The sequence below is a fragment of the Cavia porcellus genome, unplaced genomic scaffold (genome assembly GCF_034190915.1).
Source record: "Cavia porcellus strain 051 isolate PalLab524CR breed Dunkin Hartley unplaced genomic scaffold, mCavPor4.1 scaffold_18, whole genome shotgun sequence".
In the NCBI taxonomy this organism is placed as follows: domain Eukaryota; kingdom Metazoa; phylum Chordata; class Mammalia; order Rodentia; family Caviidae; genus Cavia; species Cavia porcellus.
Window position 1 is genome coordinate 21723035 of NW_026947501.1, and position 13564 is coordinate 21736598.

Here is a 13564-nt window from a genome sequence, read left to right on the forward strand (position 1 = left end):
GGAGACACAAAGACAAACAGACAGAGAGAAACAGACAGACCGACAGAAACAGAGAGAGACTGGCAGACAGACAGACAAGGCAGAGACAGACACAGAGAGACAGACGGACAGAGACAGAGAGAAACTGGAGAACCCATATGCACTGATATCCCTAACTTCATTTCACTAGTTGACTAATATAAACACAAGACTGTGAATTCTGTCTGCATTAACCAGATGAAACTTTCTGTCGTTCATTCCTCAAGTCAAGCCCTCAGGTGAAAACAAATATTGAATGAAATGGATTTAAACAAGTTCCTGGCTTTTTTTTTCCACCCTGGGCCTGTAGAAACCTTGTCTACAACCGCCTTTTCATTTCCCAGGATCAGTGTTTCCGCTGCCCGTCACAAACATCAACTAAATCTTGGGGTATCTTTCCTCACCTGTCCTTGACTGCTCAGTCAGAAAACGAAGATAATAAAACTTGCAACATCTATTTTTGTCATCATCTAGAGCCGGGCTTCATGTTGAAGGACATTATGAACTATTGTCATTGCTTGTGTTGAAACTAATAATTGAGTAACTACAGCCACAGCTCATTTGAGAATGCCAGAGCAGCAATTACATGACTGATTAGACTTTAAGGCAAATACTTGAGGAGCAGCGTCTTCTTCCCAGAATTCTACTCTGTAAGATTGGATCTGACGCTGCACGCCCAGCAATGAGGCAGAACAGCAAATTCTGGGGAGTTGCAGCCTACACCCCCATTCTGCTACTCTCTAACATCTTCTCCCTAATCTATCTTGCCCTGATGACTTCCAGCTGCCAGTGACTTCACGAGTGCCTCCTGGTACAGCTCCTGTACACTGTGGGGCCAGGATTGTGATGTGACTGTTCCTCTGCACGGAGCTCAGGCTTTGACACTGTGGAGGCCTCCAAGGAAAGGACAACGAAAGCAACAATAATAAAATTTTAAAATCACAATACTTTCCCAATTTCTATCAAAATTTGAATCAATGGAAGTCATCCATATGTTCTCAAATTTGGGCCCACAACTAGGAATGTTAAGGACCCAAATAGACTATAATGAAATTAACTTTATTAACTCAGTCATTTCATATCAGTAGAAATCATTTAAGTGAAAATCAGTGTTGATTGGAGAATAAAGCAGAAAATTGCAACAAAAAATTAATAGAGGACGGAGATTCGGAGATGAATGGATGGGATGGGAAGGATAGGAAGAAAAAATCTAAGAAGTTGGCTCCCTTCCTTTCAACTATTAACTGGTAATTTACTATGAGAGATAAATAAGCCATTTACTTCTAAGTCACAGATCGCATCTTGGAGAACATGAGTATTGATTCTGGCTTTCTTGATGATCCATTCATGTGTGAAATGTCGGGGGCCATAATCAGGGAAATGTAATACATGGAATCTGATTGGTTGTGTCAGGGCCACACTATGTACAGAGTCAGAGGTGTCCAGGCTCCTTAAAAACAAAGACGCACCCATGGAAACTCCAAGCCAGACATGCCAGAGCTCATGAGGCACCAGCCACACTGCATTTTAGAATTCTCTTTCTAAGGCTTAAGCAAATTTCTGAATTCTGACCTTCTTTCTAGCTGCTAAAGAATCCCACGCTCTTACACAGCTAGCTCTTTATCATTCAACTCAAAAGTCAAATTCTCAGCATGTCTTTTATAAGCATTCTATCTAATATTTAACTGTTATTCCTTAAGCCCTGACGCCTAATGGCCGTATTCTGTCTCATCATCTTCATATTATGAGCATATATGTTTACTAGTGATCCCTACCCACTGAACTCTTAAATCCTAGGAGAATAGGGCTGCTGTCTTAATCATCACTGTAAAAACTCAATGCATATTTGCTGAATGAGGGTGTGTATAAAGAACCTCAGCTCTGTGTTTGTTGTTTGTTTGTTTGTTTTGCCAACATTAAGGCCCATTGTATCAGTCTCCTTTACTTTCACTATCCTACTAATTAAGTGAATTTCGTAAACAAAACTAAAAACAAAGTAAGACAGACTATGTGGAACAGTCAAGCTCTTCTTGAGAATTCAAGAAACAGGAAATAGCCAAAAAGGAGACATAGATGCCGGCTCCAGACATCTTGTGGAAGGGATTAATGAGAGGCAGGCTGCTATCCAAGTGTCCTACTTGTGACTTAGGTAATTACATTGCAGGTACAAGAAAAGGTGTTATTGAAATGCCAAACTTGTATGTGGCTAGAAGTCTTGCAAGAATTATAGAACATCAGAGCCTCTAAAGCAATCCAACAGGAGGTCGTAATTCTATCTCAGTTTTAAGTGCTTGTAAAGGAAATGTCTAGATAAAAGCAGCTTTCACACAAAAACACAAAGAATCTGTGTTTCTAGAGTCTGGGTAATGTTTTGTTAGAATTTGAGTAGTTTAGTGTCAAGTCAGAGACGCACAATGAGATTAATAGCTGCAAAGAGGGTGGGGGACAACATCAAACTAGAGCATGGGGCCGAATAGTGTTTAGCCAGGGGTAACAGGAGCCGAGGGGATTTATGAGCATTCCCACATTCCTGAGATTGACATTCACTTAGAAGTCTCTTAGGTTTTCTTTGCTTTTCAATATTGCAATTATTAAAAAAAAAAAAAAAGCCACATGAGGTTTATTTTGACTATCACCCAAACAATTTAATAGTCTAATTCCAGACTAGTTTGCAGTCTGAAACTTGTTCAGAGAAAACTGTTTCTAACGTCAGTGGATGTTACTCAAGGTCTGATTAATGAAAAGTGAGTCAGGCACTGACTGAGATAGAACATTGTTCTGCAATTAGGGCACAAAGGATCTTTTAGTCTTCTGGCTGCAGATTATTTACATTTGGACATATTTAGAATACTTTGATATATGACAAGGTTTATGAAACGTGAACAGAACTTCCAAGGCATATATAAGTGCTGCTGACAAAGTGGAATCTCTCCATAGAATTGATGTAGAAATGAAACTGTCCATTTCTGTCCTATAACCAAGGAGCAATGTCAAAGTTTCCTTTTAAAATCACTTTCCATTGATGATTGGTGTCAGCAAAAATGACTCTATATTGTGAACATCAAGAAAGTCCAGAATGAATGCAGGTAAATGCATATACTTATATTTATGAATAGATACATAATGAAAATAAAGTTGCCAAGTAGAAAATTTGGTCACAGTATGACCTGGAGACTTTACAATAATCGAACTTACCTTTTTAAACAAAACCAAATTGGTTTTCAGCTAAATTCAGAAAGTCTTATTTTGTTTTGTTTTGTTTTGGTACCAGGAATCAAACTCACAGCCTTGCACTTGCCAGGCAGGCACTGTGCCACTAAACTATATCCCTGACCCCAGAAAGTCAATTTTGTCTGAAAACAGAACCATTTTGTAAATTACTACCTTTAAACTTTAAATTTTCTATCTTCCAAATAAATTTTTCTAAAACCTAAGTACTTCAACTTTTTGAGGATTTTAATCTAACCCTTAATTCATAGAGGGTCTGTAGTGTCTATGTCTATCTACCTATACATTAGCTGTTTGGAGACAAAGGCTATTTTTTTTTCTAGATTATATATTACGTTAGCATAAGAATCTTTCAGTAGTCCATAGAAAGATGGTTAAAGTTAACAGTGTTCCTTTTCATTTTAACTGTTTCTATATTTTATAAAAATAACATATCACTGCCATTTACTTCTGTTATTCATTACAGGATAGTGTGAATGGACTTCTCTCATTTCATGCAAATATTTTTCTTTGCAGCATCTTGTTTTTAGTCAATACCCACTGAAGAATGTTAGGTTGAATCCAATTATATTTGATTTACAGTAAAAACCATTACCTATTTTAGGGAAGGCTATGTCAGTTTTTAAATATTAAGTTTTAAAATCAAGTTACAGCTTTTTGCTGGAATTTTCTAATATGAATAAAAATTTCAGAAGATTGCTTATATGGTTCCCTACTATCTAGTTGCTCAATAATATCTTCCCAGACTGAATAGAAAGTCCTTGATAATTCATAAGCCAGCTGAGAATGTATGTCTAGATTTAAATTTTTCTTTTTTCATATCTATGTTCTGTCTATGCGTATGTAGCCATTTGAGGGTTACTTGAGGGAAAAGAATTACTTTTTACATAATGCCTATCTTATATTAGGGATTTTTCAAAAACTGCATACTACCTATAACTAAATTCTCGTTGTGACTACGAAGTTCTTATCATCCTGACTTTCACACATAAAACAGGGGCCTAAAAATTTCATAATTTGTCTGAAATCAAGCATCTGGAAAGTGACATGAGCAGAATTAAAATATCTAATTAAGAAAAATATAGTCTCTTAATCTTTGACAATAAACTATTACAGATCTCTTTATAATTTCAACAACTAATCATAAACAACGTTGAAAGGGAATTCTTTTGACTTTATCACTGTTTTATTTACTGGCCTTAACACTTTTACATTTACAGTGAAGTTTGCAAGCTCATGAGGGGTGACATTATACAGCAATGAAATTAATTCAGTAAGGTGTTGCATCACACGAGTCCCTCAAGGAAGAAAAGGAGCCGCAAATCTAAGACCAAACATGCTCCATATGAAATAAAAGCCACATAGCAAAGCGCCTCCAGGAGTACTGCAGGAGTGCTGGACAGGCAATGATAGAGCTCAGAGGCGATATAGAAAACCGAAACAGAGCTTACAGGGCCAGCCCCCTCCTAAAATCACAGTCCACGATCCTTATTAGGATATTTGGCTGTCAGCTGGCCACTCAAGATGCGAGCAGAACTTTGAAGCTTTTCTGGTGGTGGGAAACCAACTTCCCATAATGTTTGGGTTGAGGTCTCTGGTGGCCAGGCTGCTTGGATCTGAATCTTATTTGACCACTGTAGTTCATTCGCTCCATTTCCTATAGTAATTTAATCTTTGAAGAAAAAAGAAAGCAAAAATCACAAGAAGCCCTCCCTTCTCCACGGCCCTACTCTTGAAATCTTATTCTTACTGAGCCCAATCTATTATTTCTTAAAGAAAGGCAAGTCATTAGATTGGTGTAGCTCCTAGTCTTAGTAATTAAATCAATACATTTAGTTTTTAATTCTTATATGAGTGGTAAAGTAACAATTGTTAATATACATTACCTTGAAAAAGTTAGAACATCCGAAAATTGGAAAATTTTAAAATCGAACAAAGAACTGTTAAAATGAAACAATTTTTACAGGACATTGAAAGAAAACAATCCAACACATTAAGAAACACAACAAACAATAAAAATCAGTACACATAGATTTTGCTTATATGGATATGAGGAAAATCTATGACACTGCTAACCTAAGATTTTAAGATAAAATTTAAAATATTTTTGATATTTTGGATATCACTATATTTGACAAGAAAATATTGAATAATTGTCTTGAAAAATGCCTAGGTGTTAACATGCTGGTTCATTCAAGCAATCCCTAGAGACCCAGAGCCCTCTCAAGGATGCAATACTGTTCTGGTCTAACACTGCGACCTTTACAAAGTGGCCTGAATGAGTTATCACTATAAAGCTGTTAGACTGAAAAACACATCAGTACTTATTGTGCTTTGCAATTTTTATGATTCAAATCTTTTACAAGAGATGAGTAGATCCTAAACATATCACAGAGTGGTTTATAAATAGGGAATATCCACAGTAGCAATTCATTAGTTTTTGAAGAGCTGTAATTGCTACATGTATATTTTTAACTCATAAATGTTAATTGAAACATTCACTAAATAATTGAGAAATGGCAGAACTATAAATAAGAATAGTACTTAAGAAGTGCAGATGGTTGTTTTTAGAAAACTAGAAGGTATGGGTTTTTAGAAACTAGAAGATATGGGTTTGTTTCCTTCAGAGAAGAAACCTAATAAAAATAAAATTTTCTATCACAATATAATACAGTTATTTATGGCATCTCTTTTCATGTATTGTTGAAGGCCATTGACACCTCCATCTTGGTGGTAGCCTTCCCATCGTGGCTGCCATTTTGTGTTTCTTCATGCTGATGAACAAGCCAGCAGTCTACATATATACAGCTATTTTTATTGGCTCTAAAACATAATTTTACTGCTTTAACTCCATAAATTCAAAAGAGCCAGTGAGGCTTCCATGGCATAATGGCTTAATTTTTCATTGTAATAACAACTGCCTGCCAGTTAGAATGAATAGGAGCAAAAGAAACCATTACCTAACAAATGTACCACGTAGGAGACCCTGGACAGGCAAGGTGTAGCTCTCTCCACCTCACCCCATGTGGAGGACAAGCACAAACACAGGAAAAGATCCAGTGGTAAAGGATCTCACACTCTGGGGACAGCGGGCTGGCTGTCTTACAGTTAAATCCACATTAAGCCTGAGAGCTGGTTTAGACTACGGTACTGTTTTAGATCTTTACGTAGTACTGTGGGGTTTTGTTGTTGCTGTTGTTTTTCTCCCATTTTTTTCCCTCGGTCACAACCCTCTTCACATTTGAACTGCTCCCTGGAAATGTCTAATCTGTGTTTCATTTTCTGTTCCTTTTTGTACCCTACACTTCTACAATTCTATGCATAAAAGGTGAATAAGTTCATTTTTCACTTGTTTGTATAGATTTTTCAGTTGACAATTTAAAAGTGCTTCTTTGAAATTCCAGGACAAATCTTGATAGATTGAAGTGAAAATAAAGTCATGCAAGTTTGTGCCAACAAGCTACTTAGACTATATATAGTTATTGATTTATCTACCTAATGAGAATGAATATCAGCAAATAGCTTTTCTTTCTTTAAAAGAGTGATCATTTTCTGTAAGGAAAACCTACTGAATTCAAATGAAAATTTGCTCATTTGGGAATACAGTGTATTTATCAATAATACACATTATCATATACTCATATTCTCTCTTTCATTTTTTCTTTTTGTTTGTTTGTTTGTTGGCTAATGATTTTGATACTTTAATCCCAAAATGTCAAACATTTTAACTGTCTTCTTTACATCTTCAGTGAATGATTTTTCTTTTCTTTTAAAAATCTTCTATATTTTCAAATTTTCCTAGGATAATACCTTTTACTTTCAAAACTTAGAAAAGAGGGAAATCCCACACATATAATTTTTTAAAACTATCTCTCAAATTGTTTTACCACTTAATGTTATGTACATGGAAATTTACAAAAGCAAAGTACACTATAACAGGTAGGAAAACGGTGAAAACCCATTCTACATGAGAGAGCATTAAGGTAGAAAACAGATAAAGGGTCGTGTGTAAGTTAAGTTTTAAATTTCAGAACACTTAACATGGATTTAATATTTAAAACTTTATAGTTCATATTCAGTTTCTTCCACTGTCCCAATAATCTCTTTTTTAGTAATTTTTTCTCAGCACAAGGATGCAAGCCAGGATCTCTTCAGTGTCTTTTAATATGAAACAACTCATCAAAATTTCTTTGTCTTTTATGAAAAAATACAGATGGGTTTTTCTATAAAAATTCTCTTACTTGATTATTCTATTGCTTCCTTGTTAGGGTCAGGTCAAACATCTGGCTAGGATAAGCACAGCTTTTATCCCACATTATTACACAAGGAGAGTCAGAACATGCTCTTTATTGGAATATTAATTACTATTCTTTGGGTAAACTATTACTGCAACAAATATCCCTAATACAAAGAGCAGCATTTATCCATATTACTTTTTCTTTTTAAAGACAAAATATCTAAGGATATATGGAAATATTCCATTCATTGCTTGCACTAGACTTTTCCCCATCAAGTGCAGCTATTTTGTTTAAAATCAGTTGAACTCTTTCACTTCTCTTTGCACTGAGCTTGAGCTTTTTTCTCCACACTGTTGTCTTATTTAATTAAGTTCGCAGAATAGCTGTATGATTCCAAAGTTAAAATTACACCCCCAATAAACTATAGTCATGGAAAATTACTCCCTGCACTATAAGTTCCAGCTTGAGCTTTCTCCCATAAAAAGTCAATTTTATAACTTTCTGATGCATCCTTTCCTATGTTTATTATTATAATAAGAAGCATGTTTTCTAATTTCTCCTTTCTTGCATACAGAGTAGCCTATTAGATATACTTTTTTCCATTTTATGTTCTCCCATGGCAATCTATATTATAAACAATATCAATTCACAGATATCTTTTTTTTATTTTGAAGGTCGTGAAATACAACAGAACAAAGTCAACTGAGACAGTGCAGTGAAATTGGTACAGAACGTCACAACAGGTTACCAGGAGAACAGTAAGAGGTACCATGATATATCTCATTATCTTCACAATAGCTGTTCTTTCAATCAGGTATAGAAAAATCAAACCAAGTACACAACATTTTAGAACTTATCAAAAAAAAGAATATTGAATAGAGCAATACAGTTAATCAGAACAAAGCAATATTTGCCTTCAACGAGATGGTAGAAGGAAATCCCCCCTATTTTGCTGTATTGCATACAGTCAGCCTCCCAAGAGATGCTCAGACTTCTGGCTCTCATTTGCTAACAGGTGTGGGGGTGGGGTGAGATGTTTGATTCTCAGCCCGTGTGCTGGTTGGCTTATTTCCGCTTACCAGGAAGGCTAGAGGGTTGTTTGGTTTCCCAGTGCCCTGCATTCCAACATGGCATGGATCTCAGGAGACGCTGGCTGGTTCTATCCCTGGGACGGCCACTGCTTGACCAAGCCACAGCTGCTTACCAGGGAGGCAAACAGGTTGCTTGGTTTTCATAGATATCTTTTTAAATCTTCCTTTGTTATTTGTATACTGTAATTTATTCAGTGTTCTTTGCTTGGGCACTTTAGCAACTGATAATAATTTGTGATCACAAGTGATGCTTGTTAGAGATAAATTCTCAGGCTAAATTGTTAAAAGTGGAATTTCTGACCAAATATATTGTGTTTTACTAGATATTAGTTTTATTTACCAATTCCCCTTCAAAAAAATGAGCATGTTTTTGATTGCCACCAAAAATGAACGAAAATGCCTGTTCTCCAGCAACCTTGTCCACACCATGTTGTCACTCTCTTGAACTTTTCCCAGTGAAAGCAGTAAGAAATAGAATCTAGTGCCTTAAAATGTAAATGTAAATTTAACAGTACCCAGTGTATTAAAATTTTAGTTTCTTTTATAAATGAAATGGAGAATCTTTTAATAGATTTGAAGGTCATTTTCACTTCAATAAAAATTATTTTTAGGTGCTTTGTGCCTTCTGAATTTGGTCTTTTCTGCAATCATAAAATTTCTTTATTAAACAATAGCACTTTTACCTGTAGCTAAGTTCCAAACTGTGAATCTTGTTTCTCAGTTTTCCATTTGTCTTCACACAAATGCATGCAAATTTTTTACTTATATTCAGGCAATAAAATCTGTTAATCTTGTATTGGTTCCGAACTTTGAATCAGACTTCAAGCTTTTACCTTAAATTTAGATTATAAAGTTACCATCATTGCTTTATCCAGGGCTTTATTTTTAATGTTTAAATATCTTGTCTAACTGTTTATGCTATATGGAGTGGCTGTTCTTTATCCAAATAGATATCTAGTTATGCCAACATTATAAAACCTATCTAAAAGTCCACTTTTGTTCCTGATTTAAGATTGCTTTATAGGGGCTGGGGATTTAGCTCAGCGGCATAAGTGCCTGCCTTGCAAGCAGGCAGTTGTGAGTTTGATCCCTGGTACCGATAAAAAAGGAAAAAGAAAAAAAAAGATTGTTTTATTGCATGACAAATTACCACAAATACATGTATTTATCTCTCCATATTCTCCTCTATTTCGCCGATCTGTTGGTCTGTTCAAATACCTTTGACACACTGCTTTAATTGTAAAGGTTTTGTAATACATTTTAATGTCTAGAGGGGGAGTCTGGGGAAACCACCTCCCCAAATTGTCATTTTAGGGATTTCCTTGCTCTTTCTCATGGTCAATTATTTATGAGAACCTTTGAATCAATATTTTAGTTCTAAGTAGAAAGCTTGCTGGATTTGGAACACATTAAAATTATGTATTTGAAGAGATGACACCTTGTCGATACTGAGACACATTTTTCATTTGTTCAAGTGTATTATTTTGTCTTTCAGGTATATTTTATAATATTCTCCATGTTTTGCTTATTATTTTATTAAGTCTATATTTCAGTATATCTATTGTCATTACTGCCAGTATAATAGACTTTTCTTCTCCTATTATGTTTTCTAACTGGTTATTGTTATTCTACACAAAGACTAATGATTTTTGCATGTTCATTTATTGCCTGCTTCAGTGATGAATTACTTTATTGTTTAGCTAGTTTTATCATTAGCTATGTAAGGTTTTCCAACAGTCTTGCTGTCATTTCATCTGTAAATAAAGGTTGTTTCATTCTTTCTTTACCAATTTGCATGCTTATTAGTTCTTCCTCTTGTCTAATTACATTGATTGGCAAACCCAGGATGAAATTAAGTGTCGTGGAGACAGTGGACATACTAGCTTATTTCTTATCTTAGTGGAAATTCTTTTCCTAACTTCCTATAAGTAATATACCATATTATTCATTGAAGGGTGTATTTTTAAGGCAGGCACGTATTCTTATATTCTCAAGATTATTTTTCAAATTAAGTATTGGTATTTCATTTTCTCAGTCTTTTTTTTTTGACATCCACAAACAACAACAAAACCAGTAAAATAATTCTGTTCTTAATTTTACCAAAATGGTCAGATTTAATACAATTAAAAGTTTTCTATTATCAAAAATTTCAGGGCCAATGATGTAGCTCTGGGACATAATTGCCTGCCTGGCAAGAGCAAGGTTTTGAGTTTGATTCCTGGTACCAAAAAAACAAACAAACAAACAAACGAACAACTTCATTTCTGATATAACACTTTGTCATTATCAAATAATTGCTGATCAAGTTTTATTAAGAACATTTAAAGTCAATATTTTTAAGAGACATCAATTTTTTGTATTTTTATTCTTAATGATGGTGGACCTATGGATCAAAGTTATACCAGTTTTATGCAAAGAATTTCAACGGATCAACTTTATCTTTTATATTTTAAAACATTTTATACAGAATTGGAGCCAAAAACATTCTGATGGGTTGGGAAAATAGATTTTTTGTGGAGTGATTTTCTGGTAGTTTCCCACTTTTTAAAAATCTCTCTATGGCTAACGTTGTTAAACCGTATTTTATCTGGAAACCATAATTTTATTTAGATTTTCAGGTATCTTGCATGAAACTATGCAAAATAATTTCTTAAATTTAAAAAAATGTTTACTTTGAATCAATAGTTGTTTGTTCCTTGTCATTTCTTGCTTTATATATTTATGCTTTTCTCCTCTTATTTCATGGTTAACTAATGGCCTGTAAATGTTTTAACATTTTTTCAAATACAACTATATGAAATTGACCTAATTTACTATGTTCTACTACGCTGTTTTCTGTTTTAATCAGTACTGATTCTCTGATTGTGCTTCTTTTGGTTTACTTCATTATTCTTTCTCTAGATTATTCAGTAAACTATTGAAAATCTAGGAATAAATATTTTTTAATTCCAAGTAAAATCAATTGTAATCTATATTTTTAATTTTATTTTATTAAAATCAAAGAAGGCTGCCTTAAATATTTGTGTGTTGTAATTCATCAAATTTTCTTGATAATCTATTAGTATGATAACTTGTTCTCAATATTTTACATATCTTTGTCAATAAAAAAAGGCCGTTTCCATTATCAGGCAGTAGCATTGAAACTATTTCCAAAAGATCTACTGTAGTGATTATATTGAATAGTTCTGCTATATCCTTACTTATATTTTAATCCTCTAGACACAAATGTACAAATGGAGTATTAAAGTAGTCTACCACTTGTATTTTTATTCCTGTTTTATTCCAAGATATTTATTACTATTGTATGTACATTATAAATTTTAGCTTAAAACTTTCTTCTCAGTAGTGTCTATTCTCTCTTACTTTATTCCTTCTCTTCAGTGACACATTTCCAGGGGCCATACCCTTTATGACAGTGACTCCCCAAAGCGGTATTTCTGAGGCTTCAGCTCCAGCTCCTGTACACGCTTAAGTCCTTCTGTAGATGAGCCAGTGAGCCATCCGGGCTACTACTCGTGCTCAGCGTTCAACCACTTAGCACTGCTTTTTTCTTTCTGAAGATGATTTTACCGGTTTCATCTGTGGCATTGAATGCTATCTGTTTTGTCCTTCGGGTCACCAAACATCTTCTTACCCAGCTTCTTCACCCACACATTTGCAGAGGTAGAGGAAGCTCTGTTCAAAATCAGTCAGTGTGTCTGTATTTACAGGCAGTGTAAGTTCACGAGAGTCTCAGTTTCTTAGGGTAATGCTCAAGGCACAGGTGCATGGTTTTATTTGTATTTGAGATGAGAGAAAGAGAGATACAGACAGAGACAGAGACAAAGACAGGGAGACAGAGAGAGTTCAAACAGTGTCAATTTTCTTGAGTAACACCCCCGTCAACTTGAATTGGATGTACTGGATTCTCTGACTATAGCATGTTTTTGAATGCAGCATTTGATACAAAAACTAAATGTCGTTATTCTTTATTATTCAATCAACCCTTCTTACATTATTCTTTGGCACGTAACTGACATTTTGAAAGAAGCTTCATGTTAATTTCAGATGATCATCCTTCTTTCCAAATGTAAGAGCTTCTTTTTGGAATGGGATGAATGTTTTCTGATCCAATTTACAAAGGACACTCTTGTCTTGTGTGATATCTCTTTATTTCCAGGAAGAAAGTCTTTGGAAATCTTATATTTCCTCTTTGAAGAAATTTCGCTCTATCACTCTCAACCTGCCCCAAATAAGAAAACAGGATTAACATTAGAACTAAAAAATAGGTGAAAAGCTTGAGCTCTATAAAATTAGCATGAATGTAGTGATTTGTACAGCCCATAAAAAGTCATCATTTGGGGGTAAATAAATCCCTTGTGCATTACTCACACTACCAAAAAACTAAGCATAAATCTATGCATTTGATAAGAATAATCAGAAATCACATGACCAAGAAATGTTACTGATAGCAAGATAATAGTACAATCCACTAATGTTAAGTTTAATGTGCTCCTTTCCTATGTGAAAAATACCTGTAATTATTAGCTTGGTTAAAAAAAAAAACACCCATTTACTGAGGAATGGATAAAAAAGGTGTGGTATTTTTATACAATGGAATACTACTCAGCTATAAAGAAGGATAAACTTGAGGCTTTTAAAGGTAAATAGATGCAAATTGAGACCACACTCATAAATGAAATAAATCAAGCTCACATGTGTAAACATCCTATTTTCTCTCTAGGGTAAGAAACTGAAAGAGAAAGTAAGATTTAAAATGTACAATAGTTGTGAAAGGGGAAAAAACTGCTTAAAAGTAAAAAACAGCTGGGATGTGGAAAGGAGAAAAGGAACTAAAAATAAAACATGTATGTGTCTATGACAACTAAGACAATTATACTACTAATTTCTATTAGTTCACTGAAAAGAAAGGTTTGTGCTTATGATGTTTGACCAATTTCTCATGATTATATCTTGTTATCTGAGCAACTACTTTGAAGATAACAATAC